The sequence below is a fragment of the Falco naumanni genome, chromosome 7 (assembly GCF_017639655.2).
Source record: "Falco naumanni isolate bFalNau1 chromosome 7, bFalNau1.pat, whole genome shotgun sequence".
NCBI lineage: Eukaryota > Metazoa > Chordata > Aves > Falconiformes > Falconidae > Falco > Falco naumanni.
This window is the reverse complement of record NC_054060.1, coordinates 25,691,425-25,717,993: the sequence shown is the minus strand read 5'-3', so window position 1 is coordinate 25,717,993 and position 26,569 is coordinate 25,691,425.

Below are 26,569 nucleotides of genomic sequence, written 5' to 3'. Positions count from 1 at the left end.
GAGATGGTGCTTTTGTTTTCTGTGAATTTGGGACAAGGTTTCCATTATCTCATAACACCAGCATCTAAAACACACGCATTTCACGCTGTTCTTTGTAAGTAGTTTTGTTCATTTACAGCTCTGATACTAACAGCGTAAACAATATTCATTAATAGGAAAACAAATGATTTGCCAGTACTGCAGGGATCTCAATGAATTTAAAATTTTCAAAACAATATCTCTTGGTCTGTAAGAATTACAGTAGCAAATCGATTTGCCTTGATTTTGGGTATCCATTTATTGGTTTCTTCTAACAAAATGAACACCAAGTATTTATTAGTCTAACAGTTTATTTACACCACTTTTTGTAATGGTATAAACAGAGACTGAGAGCAAACTCCATACCAGGGAAGGCTGTTACGAGACTGAACAGGCATTTGGTGAGGCTGAAGCTGTTCAAGGAGTCCAGGGAATTAGCACCTGCGTCTGTACAACGTCAGGAGGACCTGGACACACTAATTTTTAGGTTCCTTTGAAACACCATTCCGGATTGATTGAGGGGATGCTGCTGGTAACATTAATGACTCGCTAACAGCAACACATTAGGAAACCTTTCTGACTGTACACCCACTGTCTATGCCCTAAATATGCTGTGCAGTGACAAGAAGAAAGTGCTTCTCACTCAAGCAAAGATAATACTCCGACAGCCAAGAAGAAATGGGACGGCTGCCTGCTGCTTGTATTTGCATCCAATCTGCACACCGTGGGGGACCGCCGGCCAGCAGCGAACAGTCAGTTTGCACCACTTCACAACTTTGCTCTAGAGAAGAAGCGCTTACAGAAGCTAACGAGGTCAAATTCATCCCTAATATAACTTTGCTTACTGCAGGAGGATCTCACCGAGGCTGGTTTTGGCCCATTACTGCCTTTAGTATTTCTCATTCCCTATTACTTCTTTTACTGAGCTTTGCTCTAAGCTGAATCCAAAACTTGCAGCTGTGGTTTTCTTGTAGACTTGTGTTGGCCATGACACAGACGTATTTGGGCTCTGCTGAAATCATGAACATAAGCAACTGAGTGAAATTTGTTCTTTTCTAGATCTGCTGTTGTAGTTTTCCTCGCACTGGGCTTATTCCCCATCCCTGAAAACATTCAAGGTCAGACTGGACAGGGTTCTCATCAACCTGATCTTGTTGAAGATGTCGCTGCCCATTGCAGGGGGGTTGGACAAGATGGCCTTTAAAGGTCCCATCAACCCAAGCCATTCGATGATTCTATTGTATTTTATTCTCAGGGGTTTAATATGGAGTTGAAATTCATTCTGGGGGAAAAAAATAGGGAGGGGGTTATAATAAAAAATATGAATGTATTACAAATCACTGCACTGTTCTAGGGAGAAAGAGGTAAAAAAATATTGTTTGACATACAACAGCTAGGAGATATTATGTTACATTACATCAGGCATCTGCTCTCAATATTTCCTTATTGACCATGCTATCAGCTTGTTAAAAGAGGAAGAAGTTCCCAAACACTTCCAAGTAACAGTTCACTACTAAAAAGTATTTTTTGGAAAATCCACAAACATGTGGGTATATATATGCTGCTGGGTAAGAGCACAACTGGGGGCATTAAACTGAACCTTATAAAGGCTGGCACTGAATTTTGTATTTTTATTAAGCAAAGGCTAGTTTTTGCCTTCAGCATGGAACTATAAAACATTATTTTGGCAGTGATTTGTGCAGTACAGGATCTCAGGGAGGAAAAAGTGTTAAGGCCAAGTCATATGGTGAGCAAAGGAACACTAATATCTAAGGGTAAGCTCCAAAACCAAACTTTCCTGTAAGTCAACATCTGATGCTTTTCTTTCTCCACTTTGACTGAAATATTCAGAAGATTGAACATTTAACTGGGGACAAACAGCATTTTCACAGACAGCCCATTTCCTTAGAGATCCAGGCTGAAAACAACAGAAAATGAAGCAGAGAGCCTCAGCTATTCTTGCGCTAGACTTCCCATGACAGGCTGTTGGAAAGGCTTTGTACTTGCAATATAATATTAAAATCAATTAAAAAACTTCTCTTTCCTTAATTAAGGCCAAATGCATGTGTGAAACTATTTGACAGATTTTTCAATAATTTAGCTAGAGTGGAAAGATGGAAAGAGAAAATAGCATTTGAAGGTATTTAAAGCACAGCATGATAAGCAGCTAATCTGAATAGAAATGGCAGATGTTTTTCCTCTGTGTCCAACAAGCCTAATTGCCTAAAGATTAGGGAACAAACACTACGGTGCAGCTGATGGGAACGTGGGAACAAGAACAGGCAGATGGTACACTCCACCTGACTGTACGCTGGATTGGCCTCCAAGTGGGTACCTCAGCGCTGCTCTCCATCACCTCCTCACCTGCTCCTCCACACTGATCGCTGGCCCTCATGGGTTAGTGCCAGCTGAGTCATCCTTCCAGCCATCCCTCTACAGAGCACAGGAACAAACTCCATGGGTTTCCACAGAGGTAAGGATGGGCAGGAAAAATCCTTTGGCTGCTGCAATTTAAATTTTGCCCCTGCTCAGCCAGAAGGAGCAGCGGGAGCAGTGCTTGTGTATTTTGTTTTATTTTGACACTTCTAGGGATGTGCCGATGAAACTCGCGGGAAATGAGCCAGTCATTTGTACCAGCTTCCTCCTTTGAGAGTCTATTTCAATTTCTGCTTCATGCTCTGTTTTCTACTAAGAATGATTATATGTGAGAAAATCCCTAAATGTCACCTGTGTTTCCATAAATGTGGTTGCACGGTACAGTTCTGCAGCAGCAACATGCAGCTTGGATTGTATTGCCAATATAAATCAATGATGTTAGTCCAATTTAACTGGAAATGAGATAAGAGAATTTCAAGCACAATGCTTCTGTGAAGTTAGGTTCAGTGCTGTATGACAGAATCATGACAAAGCCAACTCAGAAGTCTTGGGACTGAGCCTAGGGAAGGCTGAAGTGTGAAGTGCCTCACACCCTGCCTAGAACGACAGTTCATCAGAGCCAAGCCCTTTGCAAATCATCTCTCAGAAATCAAAATACCAGCCGCTACCCAGGACCCCGCACGAGAGGCTGCAGTTAAAGAAATGCAGTGGGACCCAAATAAATGGAAACCAGAATCCAGCCCCAAGAGAACTAGTGAGACACTGCATCGTCATCAGCTTTAAACTGCAAAGGGGTCTCTGGAGAGAGCATCTGGAGCCTGCGACCATGAAGAGTCAGACCTCTAAAGCCACATGCCTCCTGGAAGTGTCAACAGCCTTATCAGGGAAATGATTAACATGAACTCAGACAGCAGCTCCCCCATCCACAAATATTCCTTAACCGAAGAACAAGTGAAAACATGGCTAACGGGGTAAATTCCGCCTGCCCAGGTGTATGTCTGTAGGCGACGGAGAACTCACCCCTAATGAAGATGCTTCCCTGTCCTGAGCCTGCTGATGAATATTAATGGTCATATGCAACAAACCTCCCCAGGAGGTGAGGAAGCAGTTCCAAACCACAGCCTAAGGCTTCCTAAGGAAATTCACAGCCTTCAGCACTTCTTTAGCCCCTTCGAACAGGCCAGGCTGCCTCACAGACTTGGATCTTCTCAAGTATTTTTAGGGAAGCTGCACGATCCCAGAGATAAAGCTGACCCGTCTTGACCACAGCCAAAGGCTGCAGCACGAGGGCTTGTCCCCCACCCACAGCTGACACCAACATATCGTGCCCCACCACCTCCCTCTGCCACGCTCTGAGGGGTCTCAAAGGTGGCAGAAGATAGGTTCTTTGGGCTGGATTACTGCAATTCTAGTAAACACACTCTGAAGCCTCACTTTGCCCACCCGCTGTCTCAGAGGGGGGAGCAGGAGCACGCACTTTGAGTCATTTTGCTCCAGACTCAGAAGCCTTTGTAAACCCACCTGGAATCAAAGGGCAGCTAAAGGAAAACGTATGCCACGTCTGAAAACAGGCACAAGTTGTCTTACACTGAGCCCCAGCGAAATCCAGGCTAGAGTTTATTTCTAGATTCTAGCTGATCTGTTACTTTATAATTTGACTTTTAAAATTTTTACATATATTTATTGTATATGTAATCAAAAATTCCTCTGTAAGAAAGACTTGTTTCAAAATTGCTATTTTGTCCCACATTTGTACGCAAGCGCATTAAAGTCTTGTGTCAACGAAATGAAAATTTGATAAGAGTTCCATTTCAAAAGCAAGAAGCATTTCAAAGCAATAGCCTAGATATTTCTGCAGAGCTCTTGAGTTCTGAATCTACAAACCGGTCTAAACCAATTCGGAGTCCTATAAAGGATCTTATTTTATAACTTATGAGCCCATACCCCACAGCCCTGAGCTGTTCAGCCTGGGTCATGCCCATTAATCAAAAACACTCAGTTTATCTGTAATCTCAGGTGGTTAAGATCCTGTTGTTCTGGTGATTTGTGCACAAACCGTACGCACTCCCAGGACCCCTCGCAAGGCTTCACAGCACCATTTACTCCAGATTCAGCCACACATACCATGAATCATCAGCCCTGTGTTTAAGCTCTGTACCTGCACTTTCCTTTGCCTGTAACATATGCCATTGATGGCATCAGTTCTCATGCTAACTGGATATAACACAAATCTGTTTAAGGAACCCATAACCCTCTTCTTTTGAGTAACATGGTGCTTGGTAGCAGGCAATGTTTTATACTCTGTCTGGGAAGATAATTGTGAAGACTCAAGACTCTTCTGACCCAACAGAGATGGCAAAGAAACAAAACATTTCCAGTCACTGAAACACAGAGCAAAGCACACAAACACTTCCTACTCCTGCGTTCTGTCATGCAGAGATTTATTATTTCAGGCAATGTTGCCCTTAATCTATAATAAATACAATTCTAGCCCAACGCATCTTCTGTTGTTTGTTCTTTGTGTAATGAAAAGTCACGAAGAAACCTTGAGCCATTTTTGAGATCATCCATTAAAAGCTGATTGCAAATCGAGAGCCTAAACCAATGAAGAATATGATGTGATGAATTGCAATAGCATTTTTAGGGTCATCTGTTTCGAACTTCTATGGGGGGAAAAAACATCTCACTCCTATAAATATAATACATTTCCCTCTGTGGCAAGCACTCCCAGGCATGCTGCCCCAGCATTCGCCTGCTGCTTCTCATCATTCTTCAATGCTTAGCGCCTTTCAGCTGCACAACGGCCAAGATCATGCTGGAACGTTTCAGTGTGAAATGGACAAGGAGTATCTCTGAGACAGTTCTGATAGGAGAATATAAACATTTTAATGAATTGATAATTACCGACATTTGATGCTATGGTTGCCCTTTTGGATAATCTAGGCTTGTGGTAAACTGTTGAAATCTGATGCTCTTTTGCTCAGACAATCTCTTTGTGGTGATTTTCAAAAATGTTTCTCCTCCACCTCTACTTCTGTTCTAACATGTGCCCCTTAATCAGGATCCTTAAGTCCTGATCTTAAAAGTTACTATATAGCACATTATAAGACATTTAATACTATCTAATAATCATAACACATAGGTTTGAAAGGAACCTCAAGCGGTCAGCTAACTTCTCCCTGTACCCCAACACAGCATCGAGGAGACTCAGGTTGTCCTCACCGGTTGGTTGTCCGTCCATTCCTGTAAAACCTTTAATAGTGATGATTTCCAGGCCCCTCAACACACAGCAGGAAAACAACATTTTTTCCCCTATATCTAGCTCAGCTCCTCTTTGTTGTAATTTTGGCTCATCAGTCCTGGTCCTGCTTGCAAGAGTCATGGAAAGCAGTTTATTGCTTCCTTGGTGGGGCTACTGTAAAAAAGACTGTTGTCCTGCGTCCCGGAATCGCTTTTCTCTAGACTAAACATTTCCAGTCCATTTAATCTTTCTTCCTATGATAGCTTGACTAGATCACTGATGACCTCTGCCAGTGCCCATTGGATCCTCTCCAGCTGGCCCACATCTCTCTTCAGAGGAAGTGTCCAAACTGGAGACTCTCTAATGTTCTTCAGAGCTCTCAGGGGTTCATCTTCATATGAACGAACAGGTTCATCTTCATATTAAAAATGAAGGACCCAGTCATTATTTCATGGGTGAAAAATCATACTGCCCCAGCCTACTACCAGCATACCAGTGTTCGAGTGCTTTGGTCTGTGTTTCAGTGACTGTAGAAGCATTGGTTTTCTTTGCCACCTCTCTTGCATCAGAAGAGTCTTGAATCTTCAGAGTTGTCCTCCCAGACAGAGTACAAAATGTTGGATGGACAAACATGCAATGCATCACACCGATGCCAGGCTACGTGGGAGAAGAGACCTCTCCTTTCCCTTGAGCTGCTCCACTTTGCATAAATAAACATCATGAAGCCAGAGAAAAACGTGTTATTTCCACTGGAGGGAGGAGGGACCCAAAGCCAGGTCCTGCAAGACCAAGGCACATGTCTCCAGGTTGGAGGGCAAGGTATGCCATTCAGGAGATGACAGCTAGGGCAGGAACTGGGCCAAGCCTCAGTGCCATCACACTCCTCTCTTCTTTATACCAGCCCTTCTCAGCTATTTCTGGTTGCAAATTACATTCCTGTGGTATTTGAGACTCTGACTGTTGGCATACAGAAGTGCATTTCTGCACAGCTGTAATTCTTTTGTCACTGATTCAAACTAGTTTGTGACCACAATGTCAAGCTGGAGAGCTGAATCATCCTGCCCTGGAGAGGTTCAGCCACCGCCAGTCCCATTCACTTGGAGGACTGCAGGAAGGAGGGTTTGGAGGAGTGGGGCTGACGCTCCCATGGGGAGGGCAGCACCCAACTGGGCTCCCGGCTGCCAGCAATGCCCTGGATCAAGAGTGGCACTGGGGCTAAACTGGGACTGGGGAGAGGAGACTGCAGATCCTCCCCTCCGGAGGAGCCAGTGACAGCAGTGCTTGTTTTTCTTCCAGCCCTGTGTGACTTAATAACTTTCAAGTGTTTGCTTCTGCCACGTTAAAGGCTCTAGTTCTCCCTCAAAATTGTTCACGTTCAAGAGGAAAATAGTACCCATCACTACACTACAGAAGTGTTTCTGTGATCACACGTGTATCTGCTTCACAACCCTTCAGCTCACACCACAGTTAACAGCACAGCAACCATTGCATTCAACCCTCCAAAGCCTGATGGCGTACAGTGTAACGGAGCTTTGCAGGCGCCTCCAGACTACTGAGAAGAGACCTGAGATGATGCAGCTACAGCCAACGGCACAAATCCCTGTTTTCAAAGGGGATTTTTTTTTTAAGTCAGACAGGCTTCTCGCGGCACCACAGTAAGACTCAATTTTGCTATTTCAGTGGCACTGCTCAGTGCTTTGAGCCGGAGTCGGATCAGGTCCTTCTTCCCTAACTAGGAATAGACCTACAGGGTCAAAAACTGAGTTAACATGAAGTCACGGGACAAGTTTCCTGCAGGCACGCTTGCCACAGAGCTTAGGTAACTCTTTCGTTACACAGAGCTAAGGTAAATTAATCAGAAACTCATTAATTCATTAAACAGTACACTTACATTCCTGAAAACACATCTAGCAGACGTAAGTCCAATAACCCTTAACTAAAGATAACCGTGATATCCTTTCTGTACTCCACTTTATTTGCTCGCCTCACCATCTCCATCAGTGCTTTAAACACAGTGGGGTATAAAATCTGGTCCTTGGGCTTTGCTCAGCTGGTGAGGCCCACAAAGGTCTTCAGCTTCACTTCCCCATAGACATGGTTGGGTGCCATGTGACAGCTTCTTGCACCACGTATTTCTTTTTGGTCCTTTGATTCTTGAACACCCATCAGCAAGGAGGCAAGGACAGTGTTTGCCATCTTCTGGAACATTAAAACATAACACCAAGCACCTTGTATAATTTTGAAAGGTATTAACATCTCAGAGCTGCTGCTGAACAGTGTTACTCACTCCTGCAGTTCCTACTTTTCTCACGAGTTTCTGGTCATAAGGGGGAAATATTTCTTCCCCTTCCCTGGGTGCTGTTTTCTCCTCTTCAGCTGTGTGGTTGACAAAGGCCATCTCATGGCCCTCGTGCCCATCTGCTTTCAGACAAAATTAGCTTGCTAGCTTAAATCACAGTCGAAAGCAGCAAGAGCCGACCTGGTGGAGTATGCACGGGAGCGGATCAGGGAGCGCTCGCAGTCACGGTGGTGGCCTCCAGCTGTGCCTGGTGCCTTCTGAGCTGCTCCAGCTGCACACAAAGCAGAGCCCAGCTTCAGCCCATAAGAAAACACTGCTCAGTGCTAAGTAACGTTGCCACAAATTGACCCTCGATAGCTTATTCACCAGGTTTATACAAATATACCTCTTTGGCAGAATCAGCTGCTCTTCATTTAGTAACAGAGTGCTTGCAGAGTATCTTGACATATTATGTATTTTGCAGTCACTCTGGTCTTTTCAGTGAAGCACATCACCTTTTCATCTCTCTCTCTCTGTGCTCATGTGATGCAGATGTCCATATTTCACTTCTTGAACTTTTCCAACAATCACAAAGAGTGGCATATCTGCAACACAGCTTCAGAGGATTCATGTTCTGTTCATTTTATCATCTGCAGGTAATCTTAAAAGACATTTCTTCCCTTGACACATATCAATAAGTTAGTCCTTTCCACAAGGACAAAAGCAAAATTCTTTTTTTTTTTTTCCCCAGGACTGCCAAACTTTTGCCCTCCCCAGTTATTCAACAAGACAATTCTTCTTGGAGCTTTTCTAGGATAACTAAAATTTTCCTTACTTTTGCTGGAGATCGCTCTAACCAACACAGTTTATCACACACAGCTTTGACACCTCTTCGGCATTTTCCTTCAGGAGGAAGATCAAACACAGAACTGTGCTGATGACCTTCAGCATAATACATGCGTCCAGGAAAATTGCCTATAATGTGCCTGAAGTATGTATGACACTGCAGAATTTAAGTGTTCATCTTTCTTTTACCACATACAAGAAAAAAGACTTGCCTTGAGTTTGCCAATTAAGAAAGCTGTTTCTCAGGATCATTCACAGTTAGTCACTATTCATCTATTTCTCCCACAGAAGCACACTAACCTGTTGCTCCCAGCAGATGAACCTTACATTACTTCAGTCTCACCACCAAAGACAGTTCTGGCAGAAAAAGAAAATCCCCACAGAAACTTTGTAGGCTGTAGGTGTTTGATCTAGGGGGACTATCCTGCATTTCTGTGGCTCTGGAGTTCATTACAGATTACCATGCCCCAGTGCCATTGTCATTTGCAAACCACACTTTTATTTTAATATGGGGGGGATCTTATCCACGTGGATAAATACCTGATGGGAGGGAATGAAGGTTCCTCTCAGTGGTGCCCACTGACAGGACAAATGGCATAAATTACAAAATAAAAAAATCTGTCTGAACACAAGAAAACTTGTTTCCTCTGAAGGTGGTCAAACACTGGCACAGGTTGCCCAGAGAAGTTGTGGAGCCTCTATCCTTGGAGATGCTCAAAACCTGACCAGGCATGGTCCTGAGCAACCGTTTCTGGGTGGCCCTGTTGGTGCCGGGGGTCGGACCAGATGACCTCCAGAGAACCCTTCCAACCTCAACCAGTCTGTCACTCTCGCCCCACACCCAATCTGATAAAAAAATACACAAAGGCACAAAAATCTCATGTAATCAGTAATTAGTAACATCAAAAAGGAGGTATTCTGGACCTAATGAAATCAACTGAAGTCCTTGAATGGGATGTCTGCTGCAGACTTTGGAGAACTAAATGTGTACTCCCATGCTTTGAAGTGGTTTTGCTGTATTACTGTTGTTTCTATTCCGGCAACACCTAAGGGTCAAGTCATTTTTGCTTTGCTGAGCACTGTAGAAGTGCACACCCAGAGTAAAAAGGCAGTTCCTGGTTTGAAGTTTGCAGTCCACACGTGTGACTGGGGGCCACTGATGCACTAAGTAGACAGCAGAGCACAAAGAAACGAGGATACAAGGACAGATAAATCAGACTGGTCAGCAGGTGGCCAGCTCCCCGGCAGTGGCTTGTGCACTGCAGGCAGATGCTGCTGGGCAGGACCCCCGGCTGCTGGGCACCTCCGCAGCCCAGCAGCGCTGGGTGAGTCGGCCTGGCAGGTGGAACATAGTCTAGAGGCTTTATGGGGGTCCTCTTGTGCCACACAGTGTGCACCCAAAGCTTTGTTTAGCATGTGTAGATGCTAACACAGCTTTTTCTCATGCTGTTTGGCACCTTGCACACCACACATCTCAGTGGGAACTGGAGAGCCCCATACTGCAATGGTTAGTCCAAGGTATGAATAAGAAGAGGTGTCCATGATCTGAGCTTCCAGAACAACTAAGGAATATTCCTTCCCTTCCCTTCCCTTCCACAAAGAAAACCCCTTCCATCGTTTTCCATGTCCATTTTCCCCATCCAAGCCCTACCATGCCCAATGTGACACAAGATGCACAAATTAGAAAATATAAAAGGGCTTTAAACTAAAGTTGTGAGCGAAGGGGAACCTTGATCAATCCCATTCTTACCAATCTGGTGCCAGTGCCAGCAACAGATGCCCAGAGTCTAGAGAGGGATCACGAATCAGCAGGAGAGCACCTGAAGAGCAGCACAAAGGAACTCCAGTCACCCCAGGCAGTAAGTCAGCTGCATCGGGGGCCCAACATATATGCCTCTATGTAAACATAACACATATAACATGAGGAATAAACAAGAGGAGTTAGAGATGTGTACACACCTACAGGGCTATGATCTTATTGGCATCATGGAGATGTAGTGGGATGGCTCCTATGGCTGGAGTGTTGGAATTAAAGGATACAGGCTCTTTAGGAAAGACAGGCAGAGGAGAAGAGGAGGAGATGTCACCCTCTATGTCAATGACCAGCTGGAGTGCGTGGAGCTCTGCCTGGCGAGGGATAAGGACCTGACTGAGAGCTTATGGGTCAGGATCAAAGGGAGAATAGAGACATGTGACATTGCGGTGGGTGTCTGCTACAGGACGCCTGACCAGCAAGACTGAGTGGATGAAGCCCTCTATGGGCAGAGAGAAGCAGCCTCACGTTCACAAGCCCTGGTCCTCATGGGGGATTTAAACCACCCCAATATCTGTTGCAAAGACAACACAGCAGGGCGTAGGCAACCCAGGAGGTTCCTGGAATGCATTGATGATAACTTCCTTCTCCAAGTGATAGAGATGCCAACGAGGAGAGGTGCCATGCTGGACCTTGTTTTCACCAACAAGGAGGGGCTGGTGAGGAATGTGAATCCCAAGGGCAGTCTTAGCTGCAGTGACCATGAAGTGGTGAAGTTCAAGGAGGGCACAGAGCAAGCACACTACCCTGAACTTCAGGAGAGTGAACTTCGGCATCTTCAGGGATACACTTCATAGAGAACCATGAGATAAAGCCCCGGAGGGAAGAGGGACCCAAGAAAGCTGGTTAATATTCAAGGAACAGCTCCTTCAAGTTCAGGAACAATGTGTCTCAACAAAGAGGAAGTTGGGCAAAAGCGCCAGGAGGCTGCATGGATGGACAAGGAGCTCCTGAACAAAATCAAACACCAAAAGGAAGCCTACAGAAGGTGGAAGCAAGGACAGGCAGCCTGGGAGGAACACAGAGACACTGTCCCAGCAGCCAGGGATCAGGTTACAAAAACTAAGACCCCATCAGAATTAAATCTAGCCAGGGACATCAAGGGCAACAAGAAAAGCTTCTGTAGGTACACTGGTGATAAAAGGAAGACCAGGGAAAATGTGTGCCCTTTCTGTAAACAAACAGGAGACCTGACTACCTAGGGCATGGAAAAGGCTGAGGTACTCAACTCTTTTTTCCTCAGCCTTCACCAGCAGTGCTCCAGCCACACCACCTAAGTTGCAGAAGGCAAAGGCAGGAACTGGGAGAATTAAGAACTGCCCACTGTAGAAGATAAGGTTCAAAACCATCTAAGGAACCTGAAGGTTCACCAGTCCATGAAATCTGATGACATGCATTTGTGGGTCCTGAGGGAACCGGCAGATGAAGTTGCTAAGCCACTATCCATCATATTTGGTAGAGCAAGTCCAGAGGAGGCCACAAAGATGGTCAGAAGGCAGGAGCACCTCTCCTATGAAGACAGGCTGAGAGCTGGGGTGGTTCAGCCTGGAGAAGTCTCCTGGGAGACCTGACAGCACCTGCCAGTACCTAAAGGGGCTGACAGGGAAGCTGGGGGGGGGGGGGGGGGGGGGGCTTCTTACAGGGGCATGGAGTGACAGGACAAGGGGGAATGGCTTTAAACTGAAAGAGGGGAGATTTAGATGAGATATTGGGAAGAAATTCTTCCCCGTGAGGGTGGCGAGGCGCTGGCCCAGGCTGCCCAGAGCAGCTGTGGGTGCCCCATCCCTGGCAGTGCCCAAGGCCAGGCTGGATGGGGCTGGGGGCAGCCTGGGATGGGGGGAGGGGGCCCTGCCCAGGGCAGGGGGTTGGAATGAGATGGTCTTTAAGGTCCCTTCCAACCAAACCATTCTAAGACTCTATGCTACAGAGAAAAACTAGCCTCCTGGTCCTGTTGCAATTTCTGTGCCTTTCTACACAAAGCTAAAATGAATCCTAGAGCATTATACTAATCGACTTAGAAATATTAAACTGACCCCTACCGTGCACTCACATCTTTGTCTCATCTCTGCTGAGCACAGGCAGCTTCCAGCTGGCATGGCTCACATCTGGGAGAAATGCAAAAGTGAGGCAGACATCCCCTCAATCCTTGGACCACCAAGACCCCTCACTAAACAGGGCTAATTGAGAAGAGGATGATGCTTTCATGCACTGCAAAACTGAAGCATCATCACCACGAAAGCACTGCTCACATCTGTGTTTTGCAACAGCCAAACTGCTCCATAGCATCCAGCTCCTTAGGCTGTGCTGGGGAAGTTGCCTTCTAGCATTTCTCCAGTTCCTAGGTAATGGGCAACATCACCCAGTTTTATGCCTTATCAGTGGGAAACTGTGTCAAGCTCCGTGCAAAGGGGAAAAATAAAAGCCTGAAAAGAGGAACAAACCCATACAGCAGAGCTGAGAGCAGTCTTCTAAGAATGAACTGGTAGCAAAGAAGCAGACTAAACCAATATATGGACAGTACATCTCTCCATATGCCACAGGCCACGATCACTTCCCAAAAATTCCTTATTGTGAAATGGCAGAGGCCATAGCAACACAGCACAGGGAGTATGGCCCTCCCTGCTGCCCTCGGGTCCTGTGAGCAGGCTGGGACCAAATTCCTTTCCAAACTCCATGGGGGCTTTATACTAGGCATTTAAAATCTTTGCCAATTATATCTTAATGATCCATTAATATAACCAAACTTTAGATTTTTAATGTATTTTCTCTACTGCTAGAGTCTAAAATTTGGTTGGTGAGCATTCCAGGTGCAGGATCTCCTCCAGCTGGCATAAAATTTACAAAGAAGAGAGAGAGTGAGACTGGAGGAAAGAGATACAAAAACTTGATGAAATAGTCATGTTGAAATATGCATATACTCTCCAGGCAGTGGCTGCCAGGACTGGGTGCTTTTTTCTTTTAACATTAAACAAACAAACTCCTTTCCCGCTGCCCTTCAGGTCACAGATTCAATTTAGTATTCTTATCCTCCTGAATCCACAGGGGAGAATAATTAACTCACAGAGTGAATGGACTGCATAAGCATACAATTTTGTTAATTTTTAGTTCATTATCTGCTAGTTAATATATGAGCTAGCTAGAACTTGCAGTTGATGTAAAATTCTGAAGGTAAATGCTTTTTAAAGTAAGCTTTTAAATGATTAACTTATAAACACAAGTTTAAGCCACTAATTAAAATAATGCAAAACTTGACAATTACACAGAGAAATCATCAAGGACAACCTGGTTTTCCTCAACAGCAGACACCAAAGAAGCAATACATACTTAATAATACCTTTTATCAGTTATATTCTGAGGTGCTTGCCTATGAACCCTTCCGGGGGTGTGTGTGTGTGGGGGGGGGGGGGGGGGGGGGAGGGGGGAGGTAAGGGGCAGAAGAAAGCAGAAAGCAGCTTTGTCTCTTTTTCTGTGCCCGTCATGTCTCTCTCTCTTCTTTTTTGAGGGCATAAAGATGATCTGTGAGCAGATAAGCTACTTGGCTTTCCTACAGAGGTCCTCCATAGCCCAGCTGCTCTGGCAGCTCAGATCTTCTGGTGGGCATGTTGGACAGGAGCCAGCGGGATGCCCTTGCAGCCATGAAGGCCAGTCACACACTGGGCAGCAGATCCCTTCCCACCCCCGGGGAAGCGGGAAGGGATCTCCTCTGTTTGGCACCTGGGAGCTGGCATCCAGGGGTCACTGGCACTCCAGGGAGATAATGGCATCATGGAGAAAGTCTGGGAGAAGGACACCGGCATGGTCAGGAACTGAGCCCAGAAGAAGGATGCTGGGATGGTCATAAGCAGAGATTAGGGGAACTGAGGCTTGTTCATGCTTGAGAAAAAAAAAAAAAAAAGCTACAGAGGGATTTCTTTGCTGAAACAGAGAACACACCATGACCCTCCCTGGAAGGACAATGTAAAGACCTGGCTGCCTGTTTCCCTGCCACATCGGGGACTTGGAGGAAATCCCCGTAACACCCACAAAGCTGTGCATTACTTCTTTATCCCTCCTTACTACTCTGCTTTGCCGCAGTGCCTATAATTGGGTTGCTGATGCCTCAACCACCACTCACCACACTGACCTGTGCATCTCCTTCCTTTCTACCCCGCTCTCCCTGCAATTGTCAGCTGCTCCTTTTCCTGCAGAGGCACCTTTCCACCCTGTGCTTGTATAGGGCCTGGGATTGCCAGGGGTGATCCACGAACACGAGTCTGGACACCGTAGCAGTACAAGTTAGTGAGCTCGTGAATATTTGTGTGTTGTCCCGTGCAGCTGTACTTGACTAAGGATGTGTGTACAGGTACGTGTAACAGTAGGAAAAAAAAGAGTAGAGAAATATGGAGTATATGTCATCAGGAGCCTTTTTGAAAACCTGCAGAAACTCCTTCTTAAAATTTAAGGCATGTTTTGACAGAATAGTGACTCCTGATCCTGTCCTGAGTCATCAGCACAGTTCCCCTCACACCTCAGCTAGAGCACAAGACCAGCCCATCCATCGGAGACCAACCACTTCACTGATGCCAGACAGGTCTCTCCTTTGCTTCATCCCGTCCCTGTGGCTTTTTGTTTATTTTCTCCCTGACAGGGAGGAGAAGGGGCTACAGGCACCTGGCCACAAGTTCATGACTGAGAGGAGGCCTCCAAACTGAAGGGTGCCCAATGAAGGCATGAAGATTAGGGTTGTAAAAGACAATCAACTGGCTGACTTCTCCCTGCCTCTGATGGGTTTTGTACAGCTTCTTCAGTATGGGATGTAAAAACACACAACACTGTTGATCTTTAAGGTCTCTTCCAACCTAAACCATTCTATGATTCTGTGATTTTAAAATAATGAGTTCATCAGCCTTGGCACATATTATAGCATGTTTCATTAAGCATTCTTAAATGTGAAAAGTTCTTAAATACCTGAACGGAGAAGCTCGGTGAAAATTTTAATATCCTATTGATTCATATTTGAATAGCAATGACACCCTGTAGGATTTAGGATGCTGGGACGGTGAGATCTCAGCTCATGGCAAGTGTGACAAGCCACCTTCTGAAAGGCAGGTTGCTAATTTGGGCCAGGGCCATGTTGCAGACTATGGCAATTTGACATTGTGGTAAACCTCGACCTCAAGTCCCCAAACGTGGAGTGCCAGATCAGGAGAGAACCCACCTCAGGGGTGCGGTGCCACGGGCTGGGCAGCACAGATCCAGCTTTCCAAGTGCTCAGCAGCTTCTTGGGTACTTCTCACGCTTAAGGCAGTCTGACAACAGCGATGTGCTAGTGTGGCTGAGGGGAGCAACTTTCCTGTTTTGCATCTATGATGACATTTCACTAGATGTCTGCAAAGATGCTTTCCCACCTCAGCCCTACAAAACCTGTCCAGTTTCAGGAAAGTCACTGGTCTCCCAGAGAGTCTCCCCGCTTGCCTCTCCCTCTCTGGAAGGCCAAAAGTAAGAGCTTGGGTGGGGGCTACTGGATGGGAAGGTGGCAGAGATGGACAAGTGCCCAGAAGAAGGAAACTCTTGAGGTTCAACCATATCACTGGCTAATGCCCTGTGCTGCAGGGGAAAGGAGAGGCAGCAGCAGATGCCAGGAGGAAATGTGCTGGGGTCAGCAAAGGAGAAATCCCTGCCCAACATGGCCTCTCAAAGTCTTCCAAGCTCACCTGAAGCCCCACGTCCCCTCCCGGTCCCCCTCTCCCCCAAGCTGTGCTGCACACAGCGATCTGGAGCAGCTCTGCAAGGCGCTGCTGCGTCACTGCTGCTTTGCTGGATCCAAAACACTGGTACATGGTGCAGGGCTTTTTAGCCAGACTGCAAAATCCAAACCGTATTATTTTTGGATCAGTAAAACAATTATTAATACCTGAAAACAAGCTGTAATCTATTCACATGTAATTTCTAGTTTCGCTGTCAATGAGCTAATTTAAATTTTAAAAAAGTTTGCAGCTCCCTAATTAAATTTGCTAAAAGCATTTCTCTTATCAGAAACATAACGACTAGCATAATTCAGTTTTGGCAGTTGCCTAAGTATAACAACCTCCCTTATGTTAAACCCAGGAGTTACGACTCTACAGCAGCAACATCCCATGCATATCTCAGTGCTCAGCTCAATCCACAGCTGATCCAAACATGTTCTTCTGCACACTAACTAGTTACAACAGTTTGCACATAATTTTCACATAAGTTTTATGATACCTCAGTAAAACTGACAATCATTAAATGAAGTCTTTGTTTTTATACAAGCTCACCAGGAACTTCATTAAATGTTCAGTTTTAATTGTACTTCATTATGAGTAACAGTGGGAACAGAGCCTGATCAAAAACTTTGTGTCCAAAGGGTCTGAGCTGGCTGGCTGCTGCCGAGCTGGGGAGCCGCATCCCATGCAGCCTCCCCGTGAAGGCTGCGCCAGTTCTCGGACATCTCAGCAATCCCCTGCCAATGCTGCCCTCACAGGTGGGCAGCTCCTTCGAGCTCATGAGAGTGTCTGGGCTATAACACAGGCAGGCACTGATGCTGGGAAATAGGCAGCCAAGCAGCAAGGTCAGGGCAGTCCCTTTGCAAAATAACTGCATTCCAACCAAGCCATTTGCCTCATATATTTGAAGACTGTGATTATGAGCAGGAATTTCCACAGCTGTCAGGGGAGAAAAAACCCTGCATCAGCATTAGCATTGACTATACGGGGCATGCAGCTTCTCAGGAGCCCGAGGAAACGTCACATTTGGCTCTGCGTGGTACTTAGGGTATGCGAGATCACCTGCTGAGCAGGCACCACGGGCTGCATGCCGGGTGAGCAGCCCACAGCCGCCCTTCTCCAGCCCTGCAGCCAGCTGCAGTGGAGAGGTGAAAAGTAAAGACCTACAAATTACACATCAGAAATTTGCTAGCAAGAGATGTATAAATATTTGATTAACCCACCCTTGCCAGCAGACCTCTAAATCTGACCGCACCCCCCTCCTTCACTCGAGGAGCCCGGCCGTATGACTGCTTCCCTGGAATACTCTGAATATGTACGCACGTGTCTACACAAAGAGAAACATAATTTGGTTTTGCAGTTTGCTGGGTGTAGCATTTTCACTTGCTGTCGCTGAGGTGTAAATAAAACCTACAAGATAGTCAGAGAAGCCACCATCTCAATTCATCTCTCAGTGCTGTGGCAGGACACTGCCTGGCTATGCTAAGTGGCTGGAGGAAGCATTTGCAGCCATTTTAAGGACAAAAAATAATAGTACAGGCAATTGAGTTGACAGTGAAATTTTGATATAGAAATGCATCTGCTTAAGCATTTTAAATAAAATGATACCTTGGGTTAGAAGGTGCTTTCTAATACTGAACTTCAGGTGATTTCATTTCAAAGGAGGCTATTAACTTCCACTTTAATTTGTAAGTGGCAGCTTGGGTTCCCTGAGCATTATTCCCTGATAGGACAAGAATTATGATCGAAATACATGGGTCCACCACACTTCTTAGCCGTGACAACAGACCCTGATTACTCCAGGGCAGTTTGGCGCTGCCAGCTGATATACTGTACTCCCTCAGGGAGGCAGAATCTATACATCAACACTGATGTTAATAACTGTCCAGCCCTGACGCACCAAATCTCAGTGCTACACAGCACAGGAGTGATGGAGAACCGCTCTGACCCAAGCCCATCATAACCCGTGGCAGTATCTCTGGCTCTGCACAGTCATCCTCGGCAAAGGAAAAATTCGTCAGCAACAGCAGCCTGTGTAGCCATGGGTGGTGGATCTTACTCGGCCGCCTTACTGCTGCTCCATAGGTCAGTCCAACACGGCAAAAGCCTCTCTGAAGTCATTTTTGAGGCTATCCTGAGGAAAAGGATTGAGGATGAAGATAATGTTTCTTGCACTTCACTAGGCTTCAGCTCTCCTGGCAGTACATTACAAATGCACACGGCCGTCCTTTAAACTGGATCTTTAGGTCTTCCAGTGCACAGCTTAGCTGCAAAGAGCTCTCTCCACCTGCCTGTGTTTCACGGCAGCACAGGACAATGATTTCAGACCCAAGCACCCTTGGGAAGGATGCCTTCAGCACGTCTTCCCATGATCCATTCCCTGGAGTTCTGTGAGAAGCTCCCTGCCCAGGACTGGGATCTCCTGCCTCTGCAGCCAGAAGACATGCTTCTCCACCTCCTGGCACAGGGGCACTGGCTTTCCAAACCTCTGCATTCCCTGATGTAGTGTGCCTGGAACATCTGCTGATCCTTGCCTCGCATCTCTTTGATACAGCCCCATCCTCCTACCCCACCTGTCTCCAATTTGTTACAACAGGTCTACCTGCATTCTCCCCTTTCCATGGTGGTTTCCCCACTCCTTCAATAAGCACACATCCAGATCCTGGATCTGATCCATTCTCTGCTCTTGTCCTGCTCTGTCCATCTGCCCCAGCCCTTTCTTCAGCTACAGTCCAACCATCACCCTCCAAGACTGCTAAACAGGCTGTTCACAGCCACTGCATAAAGCTTCTCCCCTGAGTCCATAAACTAGGCTGTTACCTTCAAGTGCACTCATATACAGACAGTACCTAATTTATGCTCACTCTTTTTCTCTTGAATAATCTCTCTAAGTTACAGCTCTTCACATCCACTCACACAGGTAAGACCATCAGCAGGGTTCTCGTCTTGATCACTGCAACATCCCTTTTCGGACCTTGACAAATGCAAACTCAAACTATTAAAAAACTGCAGCTAAGACCGTTCTTCCAGGCTCTCACATTCATCACATCTCCCCGGCAGTGGTCTTTTCTCTATCACAAGCATCAGTGAAGCAGTGCTGAATTTACAAGATTTGACAAATTCTTCACACCATCCCTGCCCTAAGCTAATCAGTAATGGAAAATCATCTTCTGCCTATATATGTGTATGTAAGAGTGTACACAGAATCATAAAATCATTTAGGTTGGAAAGGACCTTTAAGATAACAAGTCCAATCACTAACATAACACTGCCAAGTCCACCACTAAACCATGTCTGTAAGTGCTACATCTACATGTCTTTTAAATACCTTCATGGGTGGTGGCTCTGTCACTTTCCTGGGCAGCCTGTCCCAGACTTCACAACCCTTTTGGTGAAGAAATTTTTCCTAGTATCCAATCTAAACCTCCCCTGGTGCAGCTTAAGGCTGTTTCCTCTTGTCCTATTGCCTGTTTCGTGGGAGACCAGACCAACCCCACTCTGACCTCCTGGCAGTGAGAAGGTCTCCCCTCAGCCTCCTTGTCTCCAGGCTAAATCATCTCATCAGATTTACGGTCTAGACCCTTCCCCAGCTTCATACAAGAAAAAGAAAATACATATATAAATAAATTTCATTCTAATACCAACAAGAAAATATGTTTGTTTATTGCAGAGTCATGACCCAAGATGCAACAGGAGATGAAAAGCTGGCTGAGAAGGTGCCAGCACCTTGCAGATGTAGTTGCTTGCACTGCTGCAGGGAGAGAGACGAATTTCTCTCCCCAGGGAGACACAGCATCACTGTCAGGGCACAGCTCTGCAGCCGTGGTGCACCACCACTCATTCACCATCTCACACAGGCATGAGATGGCTGTGTGCCCCGGTACCTTATAATAATTAACCATGTCAAAACTGAAGCTGTGTTAAAATTTGCCTGCCGTAACTTCCCCTTAGGTCCATGGAGCTGTATCATCCATGAGGACCCCCCTTTCGCTCAACAGATCTCAACCTGGATGGTGAATTGTGAGGCTGAGGACAGGTCCCTCCGAGTGAGTTTCACTATGGTATTTTACAAAACAATGCTGCAGACAGGAAGCACGTGGGTTTTGTTCTCTTCATAAGATGCCCTGGAGCATGTCTCAGCTTCCAATTAAAATCAAACTACAGCTTGGATTCTTTTTCAAAACTTTTCCATAGATCTTGATCTCTGGATGCTTAACAGAGCACATCACAAATTATTAATAAGTGAATTACATTTCCCCATACCCTTTTATTAGATTGCTCATCAGAGCCAAACCTTCCATGTCCAAAAAGTGTGATGATTGAAAAGGAATGGGTTATTTACGTAGCTGATGAATCTTCCCTAGACTTGTTCATATATCTGTTGCAGAAACTCTTCCTCTTGATGACTGGATTAACGGTCAAGAGACAGCTTGGCAGACTCGAACAAAAAGGCTTTCCACAGATTTGTTTTGGAGGTCTTGAGCCTTTTAACAGCATCACAATTATAATGACTATAAATAAAATTTTAAAATCTAGTTTAAACAGTCTTTAATAAATTATTTTAATGCACTGCTATTGGCCCCTTCTTCAGGATATCACAAGTCTGCCCTTTCAGTCCAACCAGCTAAAATGCAATCTCTGTCAAATTATCAGCTTGGTCTTGTCTTCCGTACTGAATGGAAGCCTTGATGCCCCTGTTTGTAGATGTGGCGCTTAGGGTCATGGCTTAGTGGTGGACTTGGCAGTCCTGAGTTAACAGCTGGACTTAATGAACTTAAAGGTCTTTTCCAACCTAAATGACTCTATTATTCTATATAGATCTTATCACTAATAATGGTTTAAAGGCAGTGAATGTATATACAGATAATTTCTCAGAGCTCAGAGTAATCCAGACAATGGCAATAGCAGCTCTAATTATAGTATAGGATAAATGATTAAACTTGATCATGACATGATAGAGTTTTTGATTCTCAGAGAACTAAGAAGGGGGTCAATGGAACCACTACCTTGGACTTCCAGAGGGCCAACTTTGGCCTGTTTAAGAGCCTGGTTGAAAGAGTCCCTTGGGAGATAGTTTTCAAGGACCAAGGGGTGCAGGAAGGCTGGACATTAATCAAGAAAGGAGTCTTAAATGCTCAGGAGCAGGCTGTCCCCATGTGCCAAAAAAAAAAAGCCAGTGAGGGAGAAGACTGGCCTGGCTGAACAGCGAGCTTTGGCTGGAACTCAGGGACAAAAGGAGAGTTTACCACCTTTGGAAGAAGGGGCAGGCAGCTCAGGAGGACTACGAGGATGTTCCAAGGTTGAGCAGGGCAAAGATTAGAGAGGCAAAAGCCCAGCTAGAACTCAGGCTGGCCACTGCTGAAAAAAAAACCAAAAATGTTTTTACAAATACATTAGTAGCAAAAGGAGGGCCAAGGATAACCTGCAACTTGTATTGGATGTGGCAGGGAACATCACCACAAAGGATAAGGAAAAGGCTGAGGTACTCAACGCTTTTTCCCGTCAGTCTTTAATAGTAAGACTAGCTTCCTTCATGGTACCCAGCACCCAGAGCTGGAAGACGGGGACAGGGAGCAGGATTAAGTCCCCACAGTCCAGGAGGACAAAGTTAGTGACCTGCTACTTCACTTAGATACACACAGGTCTATGGAGCTGGATGGGATCCACCCGAGGGTGCTGAGGGAGCTTGCCAAGCCACTCTCCATCATTTATCAGCAGCCCTGGCTAACTGGGGAGGTCCCAGTGGGCTGGGGGTTAGCCAGTGTGATGCCCATCCACAAGGAGGGCTGGAAGGAAGATCTGGGGCACTAGAGGCCTGCCAGCCTGACCCTGGTGTCGGGGAAGGTTACGGAGCAGATCATCCTGAGTGCCATCACACAGCATGTACGGGACAGCCGGGGGATCAGGCCCGGCCAGCGTGGGTGTGTGAAAGGCAGGTCCTGCTTGACTGACCTGGCCTCCTTCCATAACAAGGTGACCTACCGAGTGGATGAGGGCCAGGCGGTGGATGTTGCCTCCCTGGACTTTAGTAAAGCCTTTGACACGCTTTGCCAAGGCATTTGCCTGGAGAACCTGGCTGCTCATGGCTGGGCTGGGTGTGCTCTGCGCTGAGAGAAGAGCTGGCTGGCTGGCCGAGCCCAACCAGCGCTGGTGAATGGAGTTACATCCCCTTGGTGGCCAGTCAGAAGTGGTGTTCCCAGGGCGCAGTGCTGGGGCCAGACCTGTGACCAGGGCGAGGGGATGGGGTGCACCCCCAGTCAGTTTGCAGATGACACCAGGCTGGGCAGTGCTGCCCTGCTGGGGGGCAGGGGGCTCTGCAGGGGGGCTGGGCAGGCTGGGCTGATGGGCTGAGGCCAGGCGTGTGAGGTTCAACACGGCTCAGTGCCGGGGCCTGCCCGTGGGTCACACCAGCCCCAGGCAGCGCTGCGGGCTGGGGCAGGGGGCTGGGAACTGCCCGGCGGGGAAGGGCCCGGGGGGCTGCTCAATGGCCGGCTGAACACTAGCCAGCAGGGTGCCCAGGTGGCCAAGGAGGCCAACACGCCCCGGCCGGTGCCAGGAACAGTGTGGCCAGCAGGGCCAGGGCAGTGCCCGTCCCCTGTGCTGGGCACTGGTGCGGCCGCCCCTCGAGCCCTGTGTGCAGCTCTGGGCCCCTCACGCCAAGAGGGACGCTGAGGGGCTGGAGCGTGGCCAGAGCCGGGCAGGGGCTGGGGAAGGGGCTGGGGCACAAGGCTGATGGGGGGCGGCTGGGGCAGCTGGGGGGGCAGCCTGGAGAGGAGGAGGCCCGGGGGGGACCTTACTGCTCCCTACAGCTGCCTGACAGGGGGCTGTAGGCAGAGGGGGTCGGTCTCTTCTCCCCAGTAAGAAGCAACAGGACAAGAGGAAACAGCCTCAAGTTAGCCAGGAGAGGTTTAGACTGGATATTAGGAAAAGTTTGTTCAGCAAAAGCATTATGAAGTCTGGAACAGACTGCCCAGGGAGTCAGTGGAATCACCATCCGGAGGTGTTTAAAAAACATGTAGATGTGGTGCTTCACAAAATGGTTTAGTGGTGGGCTTGGTAATCCTGAGTTAACAGTTAACTTGATGATCTCAAAGGTCTTTTCTGACCTAAATGATTCTATGACTCTGATTCTATCTTCTTTTAAATCTAAAGTAGAAACAAAATGCTCACCATCTAGCAAGCTTGCAGTCCGTGAACAAAACAGAGGAAAGGAAAGGCTCAGCAGCTAACACCCTAACACTCTGAGATGCTTCAGTCAAGGCAAACTACCTACACTAGAAGTTGCAAAGGCAGGCAAGTGCTGCTGTCAGCTCCCCAGCAGCATCTCCTCCATTGTAGGCAAGGCTAGAAAGATTGAGATGTCAGTAACCCATCTCCTTGCAATTTTCTTTCAATACTATCTTACCCAGCTTGAACCCCCAGGGGAATACATTATCCTGTCCTTTGTCTTGTGAAACACTGGATTAAAGAAATCTTGTTAGTGTCATTAAAAACTTCAACAACCTAGCCATTATAAAAGACCAAGTTAATTATTCCTGGTTTTCACCTTTCATATAACAAGTCTTTTCATGAAAAGGAGAAACAAGGAGTTCCCGTAATGAAATCAGAGCGCACATCATAACACGCCAACATCTTCCCTACCCAGGCCCATCAGCTTCTTTTATCTCATTACTTCTGAGTAAGAGATGCGCATGTTAATAGCTTTGTAGAGCAATTTATGAAGAATAATAGACTTCTTAACTGCAACAGTGCAGTTGAAATGTAAGCTTTGAACTTTCATGACAATTCTACTGTAGGAGGAGAGAAAATTAAAGATTCATTAATATGGAGAAAATAATGATAAGACAAACAGTTCCTGTAGTTATTGATGGTCCTATCGTTGATAAATAGGCTGTTAAAATGAGCACTGAGAAGGTTCACATCAAAGTTAGCATGGTCATGGGTAACCTACTGGCAGAAATCAATAATATCGAAAACGGATAAGCAGAAATAGGCTCTATTTCCTCATCATTAATCACTTCCCCATTGGAAAATGCCATGTTTACCCATGTAAATGCCACTTCAATAAGGCAAACATTAACTCTACACACTTGTTTTCCCCTAAAGTCTTATAGAAAAACTACATGCACTAACAGCAGTGTTTATAGATCTCTCTGAATACAAAGCATGTCTGTTGGTTTTTTTTATGACCACACATAATTAAAAAAATCTAGATTTGTCAGGGCTTTCCCCATCCATAGCAAACTGCCTCGAAATATAAAGCGCTACTTTCCACCGACAGCAATCAGTTCCACTACAAACTAGGCAGTTTTGTTTCATCTCAGGTTTCTTCTTTTTGACTTGCCAGCAGAATTTTTAGTTTCAAATTTAGTTAATACCTCCACATGTAAAATGCTTTAGGGGATGCTGCTTGGAGTAAAATAATTATGGCTTCTTGGTATAACCAAAAGTGTCAGTACCACACTCCCTAGTCACACATGGAGGCATTTCCCAGGGGAGCACTGAGCTTTCTCTAACCCCAAAGACTGTCCGTCTCAGGACAGGGTCATCACACCAGGGTTTCCTTCTCCCACCTACTTCTTGATGTGAATTTCCAAACACACCTCACCAGATCTGCAGTTTCCAGTCCCTGACTTTGGGCACCCTGTTCACATATCCATTACTTTTAATTTTTCAAAATTCATTTCAGATATGAAATATTTGACTCACAAAATGCCCAAATGGATTTTTAATTACATATAAAAGCAGCTCCTTCTGATGAAGAACATCCCGCTGTTTGATCAACACAGTGTTTGATCAACTCTACGTGCTAATCATGTACATCCCAGCATGTCCATCCAGACCACTCTTTACACTGCTATTTTCACTTCCTCAGTTTGTAAATATAATGAATGGAATATGATGCCCTGTTTTAGATTTAATAGTGACATTTTACTCCCAGGTTTTTACTAAATCCTGCCCCTTCTCTGACATGCCCACTAAACCCTCCTTCAGAAAAGGTTTCTCTGCTTTCTGTTCCTCCACCATGTCCAGTCTTTCGCTCTTCTGTTCACAACACAAACTGCTGCCAGGCACCGAGGGGGTGATTCAGGACTTCTGTCCATCATCTACTGTGACCAAAACCTCTTCACAGCATTCTGCTAAACTGCTTTTCCTGCGTTCACTTTCATAAGCTGAAGGGCCAGTTTGGAGCTGCAGTCTCCTCCTGACATGCATAGGTATACCACATCCACCATTTCATGCCCTGACCTGGCTCCTTGATTTCACACAGCGAGTATTTATGCTATTTTCCCTTAGGATGAAATTCACCCCACGTTCAGTGGGGCAGAGAAATGCAGATGTGTCACAGAAGGAGGCTGTGCTGTCCCCTGCAGTGCATGATGGGGTCGGGGCAGTTACAGCTCACAAATACACTTGTAGGGATGTAGCGCGGTTCGAGTCACTCCCAAACAACATGTGGTGTTCAAGAGCTGGGTACCATCCTGCCCTGGTACTGCTGCTGTGCTGCAGAAGCTCACTCATCCCCCATGCTGGTTGTGGTCACCGTCCTTACTCCCTGTCCCCTGGGAAAAGACCTTTTCTCTAACATTGGGGTTCACATCATGGGTTTTTTTAGTACCGCTGGTAGCAGCAGGACAAGGGGGAATGGCTTTAAACTGAAAGAGGGGGGATTTAGATGAGATATTGGGAAGAAATTATTGACTGTGGCCCAGGCTGCCCAGAGCAGCTGTGGGTGCCCCATCCCTGGCAGTGCCCAAGGCCAGGCTGGATGGGGCTGGAAGCAGCCTGGGCTGGGGGGAGGGGGGCCTGCCCATGGCAGGGGGGTGGGAACTAGTGGATCTTTAAGGTCCCTTCCAACCCAAACCACTCTATGATCTATGATTTTGATGTTTTCTCCAGAGTAGCAGCAACAGTTTATCTGCAGAAACACAACGAGCAGCGTACCCACCCACAATCTCCCCAAGTTAACACGGTCAGGCACTAAATGTGCCACCCCGGTGGCCTGAAAGCCATAGGAAGCAGCAGTGCCTTGAAAGCAGCATGGTGCCTCTTCTTCCATTCCAACAAAAGGAGACGGAAAAGGTGGCAGATGGCCTTTCAGCTACAACGGGAGTTCCCCTGGCAGGGCAGCTCTTGAGTATCGTGGGCTGATGGCAGGACGGGGTGAAGGTCAGGTGGCCGAGGCATCCTGGCCACAGGGCAAGGGATGATGTCCGCACCACCTCTCCTGGCACCCAGCGAGGGGGCAGGCGGCGTGCCGGCTCCTCCTG